Raw genomic sequence first — 14,949 nt, 5'->3', positions numbered from 1 at the left:
GAAACATGCAATTGACACCAAACTTAACATGAGACTCTAGACTCAAACAAGAAATATTTTTGGTTTTTATGATTTTGTAATTTTTTTGTGCTTTTTCGAAAATTAAGTGGAAAAAAAAATAAAGATATCAAAATTCTTAATGAGAATTCCAGGAATCATGCAATGTTAGTCTAAGACTCTAGTCCAGGAATTAGACATGGCTTCATAGCCAGCCAACCTTTCAAAGAAAGCTCCGGTCCAAAACACTAGACATGGCCAATGGCCAGCCAAGCCTTAGCAGATCACTGCTCCAACAGCAAGATTGATGGAAATCAACAAGCTCTTGTGATGATAAGTTGAAACCTTGGTCCAATAAAATTAGACATGGCTTCACAGCCAGCCAGACTTCAACAGGTCATCATGAAACTCTAGAATTCATTCTTAAGAATTCTGAAAAAAATACCTAATCTAAGCAACAAGATGAACCGTCAGTTGTCCAAACTCAACAATCCTCGGCAACGGCGCCAATAACTTGGTGCACGAAATTGTGATCTGATGAGCGGATAATTTGTACGCTTTTTGGCATTGTTTTTAGTATGTTTTTAGTATGATCTAGTTAGTTTTTAGTATATTTTTATTAGTTTTTAGTTAAAATTCACTTTTCTGGACTTTACTATGAGTTTGTGTGTTTTTCTTTGATTTCAGGTATTTTCTGGCTGAAATTGAGGGACCTGAGCAAAAATCTGATTCAGAGACTAAAAAGGACTGCAGATGCTGTTGGATTCTGACCTCCCTGCACTCGAAGTGGATTTTCTGGAACTATAGAAGCCCAATTGGCGCGCTCTCAACGGCGTTGGAAAGTAGACATTCTGGGATTTCCAGCAATATATGATAGTCCATACATTGCCCAAGATTTGATGGCCCAAACCGGCGTTCAAAGTCACCTTCAGAATTTCCAGCGTTAAACGCCGGAACTGGCACAAGAATGGGAGTTAAACACCCAAACTGGCACCAAAGCTGGCGTTTAACTCCAAGAAGAGTCTCTACACGAAAATGCTTCAATGCTCAGCCCAAGCACACACCAAGTGGGCCCGGAAGTGGATTTTTATGTCATTTACTCATCTCTGTACACCCTAGGCTACTAGTTCTCTATAAGTAGGACCTTTTACTATTGTATTGAGATATATCTTGGTAGCTATCTTTATACTTATGCTATCTTAGATCATTGGGAGGCTGGCCATTCGGCCATGCCTAGACCTTGTTCTTATCTATTTTCAACGGTGGAGTTTCTACACACCATAGATTAAGGTGTGGAGCTCTGCTGTACCTCGAGTATTAATGCAATTACTATTGTTCTTCTATTCAATTCCGCTTGTTCTTGTTCTAAGATATCACTTGTTCTTCAACTTGATGAATGTGATGATCTGTGACACTCATCATCATTCTCACCTATGAACGTGTGACTGACAACCACCTCCGTTCTACCTTAGATTGGGTGAATATCTCTTGGATTCCTGATACACGATGCATGGTTGATCGCCTGACAACCGAGCGCTCGCCTGACAACCGAGCGCTCGCCTGACAACCGAGCCAGCCATTCCGTGAGATCAGAGTCTTCGTGGTATAGGCTAGAACTGATGGCGGCATTCAAGAGAATTCGGAAGGTCCAACCTTGTCTGTGGTATTCTGAGTAGGATTCAATGATTGAATGACAGTGACGTGCTTCAAACTCCTGAGGGCGGGGCGTTAGTGACAGACGCAAAAGAATCACTGGATTCTATTCCGGCCTGATTGAGAACCGACAGATGGATAGCCGTGCCGTGACAGGGTGCGTTGAACATTTCCACTGAGAGGATGGGAGGTAGCCACTGACAACGGTGAAACCCTTGCATAAGCTTGCCATGGAAAGGAGTAAGAAGGATTGGATGAAGACAGTAGGAAAGCAGAGAGACGGAAGGGACCAAGCATCTCCGTACGCTTATCTGAATTCCCACTAATGAATTGCATAAGTATCTCTATCTTTATCTTTATGTTTTTTCATCATCCATTACCATTTGAGTTTGCCTGACTAAGATTTACAAGGTGACCATAGCTTGCTCATACCACAATCTCTGTGGATCGACCCTTACTCGCGTAAGGTTTATTACTGGACGACCCATACACTTGCTGGTTAGTTGTGCGAAGTTATGTTTATGCCATGGTATTGAACACCAAGTTTTTGGGTTCATCACCGGGGATTATTTGAGTTGTGAAAAGTATTGATCATGGTATGCGAAATTGTGATCACTACAACTCAAATAATCCATAAACTTGGTGTTCAACACCATGGCATAAACACAACTTCGCACAACTAACCAGCAAGTGTACTGGGTCGTCCAAGTAATAAACCTTACGCGAGTAAGGGTCGATCCCACAGAGATTGTTGGTATGAAGCAAGCTATGGTCACCTTGTAAATCTTAGTCAGGCAAACTCAAATGGATATGGGTGATATACGAATAAAACATAAAGATAAAGATAGAGATACTTATGCAGTTCATTGGTGGAAATTTCAGATAAGCGCATGAAGATGCTGTGTCCCTTCCGTCTCTCTGCTTTCCTACTGTCTTCATCCAATCCTTCTTACTCCTTTCCATGGCAAGCTTATGCAAGGGTTTCACCGTTGTCAGTGGCTACCTCCCATCCTCTCAGTGGAAATGTTCAACGCACCCTGTCACGGCACGGCTATCCATCTGTCGGTTCTCAATCAGGCCGGAATAGAATCCAGTGATTCTTTTGCGTCTGTCACTAACGCCCCGCCCTCAGGAGTTTGAAGCACGTCACTGTCATTCAATCATTGAATCCTACTCAGAATACCACAGACAAGGTTGGACCTTCCGAATTCTCTTGAATGCCGCCATCAGTTCTAGCCTATACCACGAAGACTCTGATCTCACGGAATGGCTGGCTCGGTTGTCAGGCGAGCGCTCGGTTGTCAGGCGAGCGCTCGGTTGTCAGGCGATCAACCATGCATCGTGTATCAGGAATCCAAGAGATATTCACCCAATCTAAGGTAGAACGGAGGTGGTTGTCAGTCACACGTTCATAGGTGAGAATGATGATGAGTGTCACAGATCATCACATTCATCAAGTTGAAGAACAAGTGATATCTTAGAACAAGAACAAGCGGAATTGAATAGAAGAACAATAGTAATTGCATTAATACTCGAGGTACAGCAGAGCTCCACACCTTAATCTATGGTGTGTAGAAACTCCACCGTTGAAAATAGATAAGAACAAGGTCTAGGCATGGCCGAATGGCCAGCCTCCCAATGATCTAAGATAGCATAAGTATAAAGATAGCTACCAAGATATATCTCAATACAATAGTAAAAGGTCCTACTTATAGAGAACTAGTAGCCTAGGGTGTACAGAGATGAGTAAATGACATAAAAATCCACTTCCGGGCCCACTTGGTGTGTGCTTGGGCTGAGCATTGAAGCATTTTCGTGTAGAGACTCTTCTTGGAGTTAAACGCCAGCTTTGGTGCCAGTTTGGGTGTTTAACTCCCATTCTTGTGCCAGTTCCGGCGTTTAACGCTGGAAATTCTGAAGGTGACTTTGAACGCCGGTTTGGGCCATCAAATCTTGGGCAATGTATGGACTATCATATATTGCTGGAAATCCCAGAATGTCTACTTTCCAACGCCGTTGAGAGCGCGCCAATTGGGCTTCTATAGTTCCAGAAAATCCACTTCGAGTGCAGGGAGGTCAGAATCCAACAGCATCTGCAGTCCTTTTTAGTCTCTGAATCAGATTTTTGCTCAGGTCCCTCAATTTCAGCCAGAAAATACCTGAAATCAAAGAAAAACACACAAACTCATAGTAAAGTCCAGAAAAGTGAATTTTAACTAAAAACTAATAAAAATATACTAAAAACTAACTAGATCATACTAAAAACATACTAAAAACAATGCCAAAAAGCGTACAAATTATCCGCTCATCAGATCACAATTTCGTGCACCAAGTTATTGGCGCCGTTGCCGAGGATTGTTGAGTTTGGACAACTGACGGTTCATCTTGTTGCTTAGATTAGGTATTTTTTTCAGAATTCTTAAGAATGAATTCTAGAGTTTCATGATGACCTGTTGAAGTCTGGCTGGCTGTGAAGCCATGTCTAATTTTATTGGACCAAGGTTTCAACTTATCATCACAAGAGCTTGTTGATTTCCATCAATCTTGCTGTTGGAGCAGTGATCTGCTAAGGCTTGGCTGGCCATTGGCCATGTCTAGTGTTTTGGACCGGAGCTTTCTTTGAAAGGTTGGCTGGCTATGAAGCCATGTCTAATTCCTGGACTAGAGTCTTAGACTAACATTGCATGATTCCTGGAATTCTCATTAAGAATTTTGATATCTTTATTTTTTTTTCCACTTAATTTTCGAAAAAGCACAAAAAAATTACAAAATCATAAAAACCAAAAATATTTCTTGTTTGAGTCTAGAGTCTCATGTTAAGTTTGGTGTCAATTGCATGTTTCTGTTCTTCTTGCATTCATGCATGTGTCTTCATTAATCTTCAAGTTGTTCTTGATGATTTCATCACTCTGATCTTTAATTTCTCTTGGCTTGAGTGTTTTGTTGTTTCTCATATGCATTCTCATTTTGTTAGTGTCAGCAGTATACAAACTGCTAAGTTTGGTGTCTTGCATGCATTGTTATTTGATTTTAGTTGCATTATGATTATTCCTCATTATTAAAAATCCAAAAATATTTTTAATTTGTGTCTTTTCAAGTCAATAATACAGAGAATTGAAGATTCAGAACATACAGCAGAGGAATTACACAGAAAAAGCTGGGTGTTCAAAATGCCCAGTGAAGAAGGCAAACTGGAGTTTAAACGCCAGCCAAGGTGCCTGGCTGGGCGTTTAACCCCAAAAGGGTAGTGGTTTGGGCGTTAAACGCCAGAATGTGCACCATTTTGGGCGTTTAACGCCAGGATGGCGCAAGAGGGAAGATTTTGTTTTCAAATCAAAAATTTTTTTTGTTTAGTTTTCAAAATCTTTTCAAAATCAAATCTTTTTCAAAATCAATTTCTTTCCATTTTCAAAAATACTTGCTATCAATTAATGATTTGATTTAACATTTCAAGTATGTTGCCTTTTCTGTTGAGAAAGGTTTAATGTTTGAATCATATCTTTTCTTGTTAGCCAAGTTATTAATTTTTAAAATCAAATCTTTTTATTTTCTAATTTCAAAATCTTTTTCAAAAATCACTTAATTTCTTTTTCACTCTTATTTTCGAAAATCAATTAGTGTTTTTCAAAATGTTTTTAAAATCTTTTACTTAATTTTCGAAAATTTCTTCCCCTCTTCTCACATCCTTCTATTTATGGACTAACACTATTCCTCAATGAACAATTCGAACTTCACCTCTCTTGATAAGTTCGAATTCTTCTACTTCTGCCTTCTATTTTTCTTTTCATCTGACACCTCAAGGAATCTCTATACTGTGACATAGAGGATTCCATATTTCCTTGTTTTCTTCTCTTTCATATGAGCAGAAGCAAAGACAAAAGCATTCTTGTTGAGGCTGATCCTGAAACTGAAAGGACCTTAAAGCGAAAGCTAAGAGAAGCTAAGGCACAATTCTCTGTAGAGGACCTAACAGAAATCTTCAAAGAAGAAGAACCCATGGCAGCCGAAAACAACAACAATGCCAATAATGCAAGGAAGGTGCTGGGTGACTTTACTGCACCTACTCCCGACTTCTATGGGAGAAGCATCTCTATCCCTGCCATTGGAGCAAACAACTTTGAGCTTAAGCCTCAATTAGTTTCTCTAATGCAACAAAATTGCAAGTTCCATGGACTTCCATTGGAAGATCCTCATCAGTTTTTAGCTGAATTCTTGCAAATCTGTGACACTGTCAAGACTAATGGGGTTGACCCTGAGGTCTACAGACTTATGCTATTCCCTTTTGCTGTAAGAGACAGAGCTAGAATATGGTTGGACTCACAACCTAAAGAAAGCCTGAACTCTTGGGAAAAGCTAGTCAATGCCTTCTTGGCAAAGTTCTTTCCACCTCAAAAATCGAGTAAGCTTAGAGTGGAAGTCCAAACCTTCAGACAGAAGGAAGGAGAATCCCTCTATGAAGCTTGGGAAAGATACAAACAATTAATCAGAAAGTGCCCATCTGATATGCTTTTTGAATGGAGCATCATAGGTATTTTCTATGATGGTCTGTCTGAACTGTCCAAGATGTCTTTGGATAGCTCTGCTGGAGGATCTCTTCATCTGAAGAAGACGCCTACAGAAGCTCAAGAGCTGATTGAAATGGTTGCAAATAACCAATTCATGTACACTTCTAAAAGGAATCCTGTGAACAATGGGACTAATCAGAAGAAAGGAGTTCTTGAGGTTGATACTCTGAATGCCATATTGGCTCAGAACAAAATATTGACTCAATAAGTCAATATAATTTCTCAAAATCTGTCTGGAATGCAAAATGCACCAAGCAGGACTAAGGAAGCTTCATCTGAAGAAGAAGCTTATGATCCTGAGAACCCTTCAATGGAAGAGGTGAATTACATGGGAGAACCCTATGGAAACACCTATAATCCTTCATGGAGAAATCATCCAAATTTCTCATAGAAAGAACAATAGAGACCTCAACAAGGTTTCAATAACAATAATGGTGGAAGAAACAGGTTTAGCAATAGCAAGCCTTTTCCATCATCTTCTCAGCAACAGACAGAGAGTTCTAAGCAGAACACCTCTGACTTAGCAACCATGGTCTCTGATCTAATCAAAACCACTCAAAGTTTCATGACTGAAACAAGGTCCTCCATTAGAAATTTGGAGGCACAAGTGGGTCAGCTGAGCAAGAAAATTAAATTACTGAACTCCCTCCTAGTACTCTTCCAAGCAATACAGAAGAAAATCCAAAAGGAGAGTGTAAAGCCATCAACATGGCCGAATTTGGAGAGGAGGAAGAGGTAGTGAACGCCACTGAGGAAGACCTCAATGGACGTCCACTGGCCTCCATTGAGTCCCCCAATGAGGAACCATGGGAATCTGAGGCTCAAAATAAGACCATAGAGATCCCATTGGACTTACTTCTGTCATTCATGAGCTCTGATGAGTATTCTTCCTCTGAAGAGGATGAGTATGTCACTGAAGAGCAAGTTGCTAATACCTTGGAGCAATCATGAAGCTAAATGACAAGTTATTTGGAAATGAGACTTGGGAGGATGAACCCCCTTTGCTCACCAAAGAACTGGATGACTTGTCTAGGCAAAAATTACCTCAAAAGAGACAGGATCCTGGGAAGTTTTCAATACCTTGTACCATAGGCACCATGACCTTTAAGAAGGCCTTGTATGACCTAGGGTCACGTGTAAACCTCAAGCCTCTCTCTGTAATGGAGAAGCAAGGGATCTTTGAGATGCAAGCTGCAAAAATCTCACTAGAGATGGCAGACAACTCAAGAAAACAAGCTTATGGACTTGTAGAGGATGTTCTGGTATAGGTTGAAGACCATTACATCCCTGCTGATTTCATAGTCCTAGAGACTGGGAAGTGTATGGATCAATCCATCATCCTTGGCAGACCCTTCCTAGCCACAGCAAAGGCTGTGATTGATGTTGATAGAGGAGAATTGATCATTCAAGTGAATAAAGAATCCTTGGTGTTTAAGGCTCAAGGATATCCCTCTGTCACCATGGAGAGGAAGCATGATGAGCTTCTCTCAAAACAGAGCCAAACATAGCCCCCACAGTCAAACTCTAAGTTTGGTGTTGGGAGGCCACAACCAACTTCTAAGTTTGGTGTTGAACCCCCACATTCAAACTCTAAGTTTGGTGTTGGGAGGTTCCAACATTGCTCTGAGTATCTGTGAGGCTTCATGAGAGCCCACTGTCAAGCTAATGACATTAAAGAAGCGCTTGTTGGGAGGCAACCCAATCTTATTATATTTATCTATTCTCTTTTGTTATTTTATATTTTCTGTAGGTTGATTATCATGAGAAGTCACAAAACCAATTGAAAAAGCAAAAATAGAATGAAAAACAGAAAGAAAAATAGCACACCTTGGAGGAAGATCCTGCTGGCGTTTAAACGCTAGTAAGGCTAGCAGATGGGCGTTTAACGCCCAGTCTGGCACCATTCTGGGCATTTAACGCCAGAGAAGGGCAAGAAGTTGGCGTTAAACGCCAGAAATGGGCACCAGCCCGGCGTTTAACGTCAGAATTGGCACAGGGAGCAATTTTGCTCGCCACTGGGTGCAGGGATGACTTTTTCTTGACACCTCAGGATCTGTGGACCCCACAGGATCCCCACCTACCCCACCACTCTCTCTCTTCTTCACCCATTCACCAATCACCTCAACACCTCTTCCCCAAAAATCCCTCACCTATCAAATCCCATCTTTCTCTTCACCACTCACATTCATCCTTCATAAAACCCCACCTACCTCACCATTCAAATTCAAACCACTTTCCCACCCAAACCCACCCATACATGACCAAACCCTACCCCTCTCCCCACTCCTATATAAACCCATCTTCACTCCTTCATTTTCACACAATCTAAACACTACTTCTCCCCCTTTGGCCGAACAATAAAACCCCCTCCATCTCCTTCGTTTCTTCTTCTTCTACTCTCTTCTTTTCTCTTTTGCTCGAGGACGAGCAAACCCTTTAAGTTTGGTGTGGTAAAAGCATTGCTTTTTGTTTTTCCATAACCATTTATGGCATCCAAGGCCGGAGAAACCTCTAGAAAGAGGAAAGGGAAGGCAAAAGCTTCCACCTCCGAGTCATGGGAGATGGAGAGATTCATCTCAAGGGTGCATCAAGACCACTTCTATGAAGTTGTGGCCTTGACGAAAGTGATCCCCGAGGTCCCTTTTAAACTCAAAAAGAGTGAATATCCGGAGATCCGACATGAGATCCGAAAAAGAGGTTGGGAAGTTCTTACCAACCCCATTCAACAAGTCGGAATCTTAATGGTTCAAGAGTTCTACGCCAATGCATGGATCACTAAGAACCATGACCAAAGTGTGAACCCGGACCCAAAGAATTGGCTTAGTATGGTTCGGGGGAAATACTTGGATTTTAGTCCGGAAAATGTAAGGTTGGCATTCAACTTGCCCATGATGCAAGGAGATGAACACCTTTACACTAGAAGGGTCAACTTTGATCAAAGGTTGGACCAAGTCCTCACAGTCATTTGTGAAGAGGGCGCCCAATGGAAGAGAGATTCAAGAGGAAAGCCGGTTCAATTGAGAAGGCATGACCTCAAACCCGTGGCTAGGGGATGGTTGGAGTTTATCCAACGCTCAATCATTCCCACTAGCAACCGGTCCGAAGTTACTATAGAACGGGCTATCATGATTCATAGCATCATGATTGGAGAAGAAATAGAAGTTCATGAGGTGATATCCCAAGAACTTTATAAGGTGGCGGACAAGTCCTCTACCTTGGCAAAGTTAGCCTTTCCTCATCTCATTTGTCACCTCTGTTATTCAGTTGGAGTTGACATAGAGGGAGACATCCCCATTGATGAGGAACAGCCCATTACTAAGAAGAGGATGGAGCAAACAAGAGACCCCTCTCATCATCAAATCCCTGAGATGCCTCAAGGGATGCACTTTCCTCCACAAAACTATTGGGAGCAATTAAACGCCTCCCTAGGAGAATTGAGTTCCAACATGGGACAACTAAGGGTGGAGCACCAAGAACATTCCATTCTCCTCCATGAAATTAGAGAAGATCAAAGAATCATGAGAGAGGAGCAACAAAGACAAGGAAGAGACATTGAGGAGCTCAAGCACTCCATAGGATCTTCAAGAGGAAGAACAAGCCGCCATCACTAAGGTGGACCCGTTCTTTAATTTCCTTGTTCTTTATTTTTCTGTTTTTCGAAAATTATGCTTATGTTTGTGTCTTGTGATCATTAGTGTCTTAGTGTCTATGCCTTAAAGTTATGAATGTCCTATGAATCCATCACCTTTCTTGAATGAAAAATGTTCTTAATTGAAAAAGAGAAGAATTGCATGAATTTTGAATTTTATAACAGTTTAATTATTTTGATGTGGTGGCAATACTTTTGTTTTCTGAATGTATGCTTAAACAGTGCATATGTATCTTGAATTTGTGATTCATGAATGTTGGCTCTTGAAAGAATGATGAAAAAGGAGACATGTTACTGAGGATCTGAAAAATCATAAAAATGATTCTTGAAGCAAGAAAAAGCAGTGAATACAAAAAAAAAGGAAGGAAAAAAAAACGAAAAAAGGGAGAAAAGAAAACGAAAAAAAAGAGAGAAAAGAAAAAAAAGAAAGAAATAAAGTTGTGATCCAAGGAAAAAAGAATGTGCTTAAGAACTCTGGACACCTCTAATTGGGGATTCTAGCAAAGCTGAGTCACAATCTGAAAAGGTTCACCCAATTATGTGTCTGTGGCATGTATGTATCCGGTGGTAATACTGGAAGACAGAGTGCTTTGGGCCACGGCCAAGACTCAATAAGTAGCTGTGTTCAAGAATCATCATACTTAACTAGGAGAATCAATGACACTATCTGGATTCTGAGTTCCTAAAGAAGCCAATCATTCTTAATTTCAAAGGATAGAGTGAGATGCCAAAACTATTCAGAGGCAAAAAGCTAAAAGCCCCGCTCATCTAATTAATACTGATCTTCATAGATGTTTTTGGAATTCATTGCAAATTCTCTTCTTTTTATCTTTTTTGATTTTCAGTTGCTTGAGGACAAGCAACAATTTAAGTTTGGTGTTGTGATGAGCGGATAATTTGTACGCTTTTTGGCATTGTTTTTAGTATGTTTTTAGTATGATCTAGTTAGTTTTTAGTATATTTTTATTATTTTTTAGTTAAAATTCAATTTTCTAGACTTTACTATGAGTTTGTGTGTTTTTCTGTGATTTCAGGTATTTTCTGGCTGAAATTGAGGGACTTGAGCAAAAATCTGATTCAGAGACTAAAAAGGACTGCAGATGCTGTTGGATTCTGACCTCCCTGCACTCGAAGTGAATTTTATGGAGCTACAGAAGCCCAATTGGCGCGCTCTTAATGGCGTTGGAAAGTAGACATCCTGGGCTTTTCAGCAATATATGATAGTCCATACTTTGTTCAAGATTTGATGGCCCAAACTGGTGTTCAAAGTCACCATTAGAATTCCCTGCGTTAAACGCCGGAACTGGCACAAGGATGCGAGTTAAACGCCCAAACTGGCACCAAAGCTGGCGTTTAACTCCAAGAAGAGTCTCTACATGAAAATGCTTCAATGCTCAGCCCAAGCACACACCAAGTGGGCCCGGAAGTGGATTTTAATGTCATTTACTCATCCCTGTAAACCCTAGGCTACTAGTTCTCTATAAGTAGGACCTTTTACTATTGTATTCTCATCTGGGTTCTTCTGGTTCCCTCTCTGGGGCCGAAGCCAATGATCACTTTTGTTCTTATGTATTTTCAACGGTGGAGTTTCTACACACCATAGATTAAGGTGTGGAGCTCTGCTGTACCTCGAGTATTAATGCAATTACTATTGTTCTTCTATTCAATTCCGCTTGTTCTTGTTCTAAGATATCACTTGTTCTTCAACTTGATGAATGTGATGATCCGTGACACTCATCATCATTCTCACCTATAAATGTGTGCCTGACAACCACCTCCGTTCTACCTTAGATTGGGTGGATATCTCTTGGATTCTTTAACCGGAATCTTCGTGGTATAAGCTAGAATTGATGGCGGCATTCAAGAGAATCCGGAAGGTCTAAACTTTGTCTGTGGTATTCTGAGTAGGATTCAATGATTGAATGACTGTGACGAGCTTCAAACTCCTGAAGGCTGGGCGTTAGTGGCAGATGCAAAAGAATCACTGGATTCTATTCTAACCTGATTGAGAACCGACAGATGAATAGCCGTGCCGTGACAGGGTGCGTTGAACATTTTCACTGAGAGGATGGGAGGTAGCCACTGACAACGGTGAAACCCTTGCATACAGCTTGCCATGAAAAGGAGTAAGAAGGATTGGATGAAGACAGTAGGAAAGCAGAGAGACGGAAGGGACCAAGCATCTCCATACGCTTATCTGAAATTCCCACTAATGAATTGCATAAGTATCTCTATCTTTATCTTTATGTTTTATTCATCATCCATTACCATTTGAGTTTGCCTGACTAAGATTTACAAGGTGACCATAGCTTGCTTCATACCAACAATCTCTGTGGGATCGACCCTTACTCGCGTAAGGTTTATTACTTGGACGACCCAGTACACTTGCTGGTTAGTTGTGCGAAGTTGTGTTTATGCCATGGTATTGAACACCAAGTTTTTGGGTTCATCACCGGGGATTATTTGAGTTGTGAAAAGTATTTATCACAATTTTGTGCACCATCCTACAAGTAAGAAAAGAAGATGGGGTTACTAAAAACATCCCGGCAAAGGGAGAAAACAACTCGGTCAATACGATACAAGCGAAGAAACAAGAAAAGGAAAACCCCAAGACTCAAACCAAAGTCCTGGGGCATCCTTTGGAGGCAGTAACAAAGCAAGGTTTCCAGGCAAGATCTACAGCTTGCACTCCAGCTTTTCTCAGAAAGAATTCAAAACAGCAAACATTTTTCATCAAAGAAAAACACAAAAGTCATTACAGTCTACCAAGCAAAAAGCATTCCCAAACATCAAGCACGCCAAGCAGAGACCATTAAAGATGCAACCTTTTTCAAGATCAGACAAAAAGCAATCTCCAAAAGTGAGGAACAGATGCAGATTTTTTATCAGTATCAGACAAGCAACAGTAAAACCCTAGAAGGCCTCGATAGAAATTCCAAGAAAATCCATAAGAGAAATATAGGAAAAGCATGTTACAGCGACAAGCAAATACAAGACCACGAAACGATTCAAACTTTCAAACATGCAAAATCAGAACTAAAGACAAAGCTAGGAAAGAAGCAAGAAAGCTAGTACCTACCTGGAAAGAGCAGCGAGCTTCAAAGAAACTTCAATGGAGGATGAAATCTGGGAATGCCTTCTCACAAAGAACGCGAACAAGAGCATTGTCGCAAGAAGAAACGTAAGACTCCAGGCTCCAGAAACGCCAAACGACGCTGCAACTCAAAGAAAGCAGAAGCGCAAACAAAAAATGAAGAATAGAGAGAGCGGAGAAAAGAAGTTACGAAAAGGGCAAAAGGAGAAAAACCATTTCTGGGTTGTCAAAATTGAAATAAAGAGCCAAAGGGAAACGGGGAAATTAATGCTAAAATTAAAGAAGGCATTAAACCCTCGCACATTTCCAAAGTGCCGATATAAAAGCGCGCGCCTTTTAGAGGAAACGTTCTACATTCAAAAGACTGCTACGAAGAAATCGACAAAATGCTTGAGTTCGGCTTCACCAAAGAAGGACCGAAGTCAAAGACTTGACCTCAAAAAAGAAGACCGAGCTCAAGCAGGGGCACTGTTCATGCCCTGGGTCGAGATGACCGACCCGGGATGTTCGACAGACAAAGCGACCAACCTTTTCAGGTCAGGACAACCCGACTTCTTTCCAAAGAGCTCGATCAAGTCCCCAGGAAAGCCCAAAGAAGGGCCCAAATAGAGGAACACGCCCCAAATCCCAAGGCAACCCAAGCCAGCAGAGAGAAGGGCGGTTCCCTTAAAGATGAGATGACCTCACTTAAAGATAAGATAAAGATAAGATAAGATAACTAACTTATCTTATCCACAGAAGGCCACATCTCACCATTATAAATACTGGAGCACCCAGGTATAACTCATACTCTGATTCTACTCAATACCTGCTTAATACCCTTGCTAACTTAAGCATTGGAGTCCCTTGCAGGTACCCCCCACCCTCTGGGGATGAAGGATCAGCACCACCACCAAGTCCAACAAGTCGGACCCACCAGCTCCGGCCGCTATACACCCGCTGGACACGTCGGCTCCGACCAACACAGAAGATCTCGACCGAGATCGACCTACAGTTTCAGGTAACCCTCGCAACAATTTTCAAATCTTTTTCAACTAACTAATTGACTTTTTGTTTGTTTCTTATCTTTTTCAAAACCACCTAACTATTTTTCTCTCTCTAATTTTCGAAAATCATCTCCCTCTTTTTCAAAATTTTTTTTAATTAACTAATTATTTTAAATTCTAATTTTGATTTTATTCCTTTTCTTAATTTTCGGATTTTAACTTTAATATTTTTCTTTTATTTTAGTTAATTTTCGAAAACTCTTCTCTCTCATCTCTTTCTATTTATTTATTCATTTACTAACACTTTTCTTCATCTTAAAATTTGAACCCCCTCTTCCTCTCTGAGTTCGAATTTTCCTCTTTTCCTTCTTCTATTCTTTTCTTCTTCTACTAACATAAAGGAATCTCTCTACTATGCTAATGAGGATCCCTATTATTATTTTCTGTTCTCTTCTTTTTCATATGAGCAGGAGCAAGGACAAGTACATTCTTGTTGAAGCAGATCCTGAACCTGAAAGGATCCTAAGAAGGAAGCTAAGGGAAGCCAAAGCACAACCCTCTGCAGAGGACTTGACAGAAATTTTCGAAAAAAAAGAGGAGATGGCAACCAAAAATAATAACAACAACAATAACGCAAGGAGGATGCTTGGTGATTATACTACACCTACTTCCAACTTTTATGGAAGAAGCATATCAATCCCTGCCATTGGAGCAAACAATTTTGAACTGAAGCCTCAACTAGTTGCTCTAATACAACAGAACTGCAAGTTTCATGGACTTTCATCAGAAGATCCCTACCAGTTTTTAACTGAGTTCTTCCAGATCTGTGAAACTGTTAAGACTAATGGAGTAGATCCTGAAGTCTACAAGCTCATGCTTTTCCCTTTTGCTGTAAGAGACAGAGCTAGAACATGGTTGGACTCACAATCTAAAGATAGCCTAGACTCTTGGGATAAGCTGGTCACGGCCTTCTTTGCCAAGTTCTTTCCTCCTGAAAAGCTGAGC

General features: G+C 40.7%; 1 non-coding gene across 1 annotated transcript; it reads right to left on the bottom strand.

Annotated features, from left to right (window-relative positions):
* Positions 1-6,051: 6,051 nt before the first annotated feature.
* On the bottom strand, positions 6,052-6,159 carry LOC130963772 (small nucleolar RNA R71). The gene has a single exon (XR_009079892.1). It is a non-coding gene; the product is annotated as a small nucleolar RNA R71 (small nucleolar RNA).
* Positions 6,160-14,949: the final 8,790 nt, after the last annotated feature.

Source organism: Arachis stenosperma, chromosome 2, assembly GCF_014773155.1.
Source record: "Arachis stenosperma cultivar V10309 chromosome 2, arast.V10309.gnm1.PFL2, whole genome shotgun sequence".
NCBI classification, from domain to species: domain Eukaryota; kingdom Viridiplantae; phylum Streptophyta; class Magnoliopsida; order Fabales; family Fabaceae; genus Arachis; species Arachis stenosperma.
Note: the sequence above shows the minus strand (reverse complement) of the source record. Positions and strands in the feature narration are given on the sequence as shown.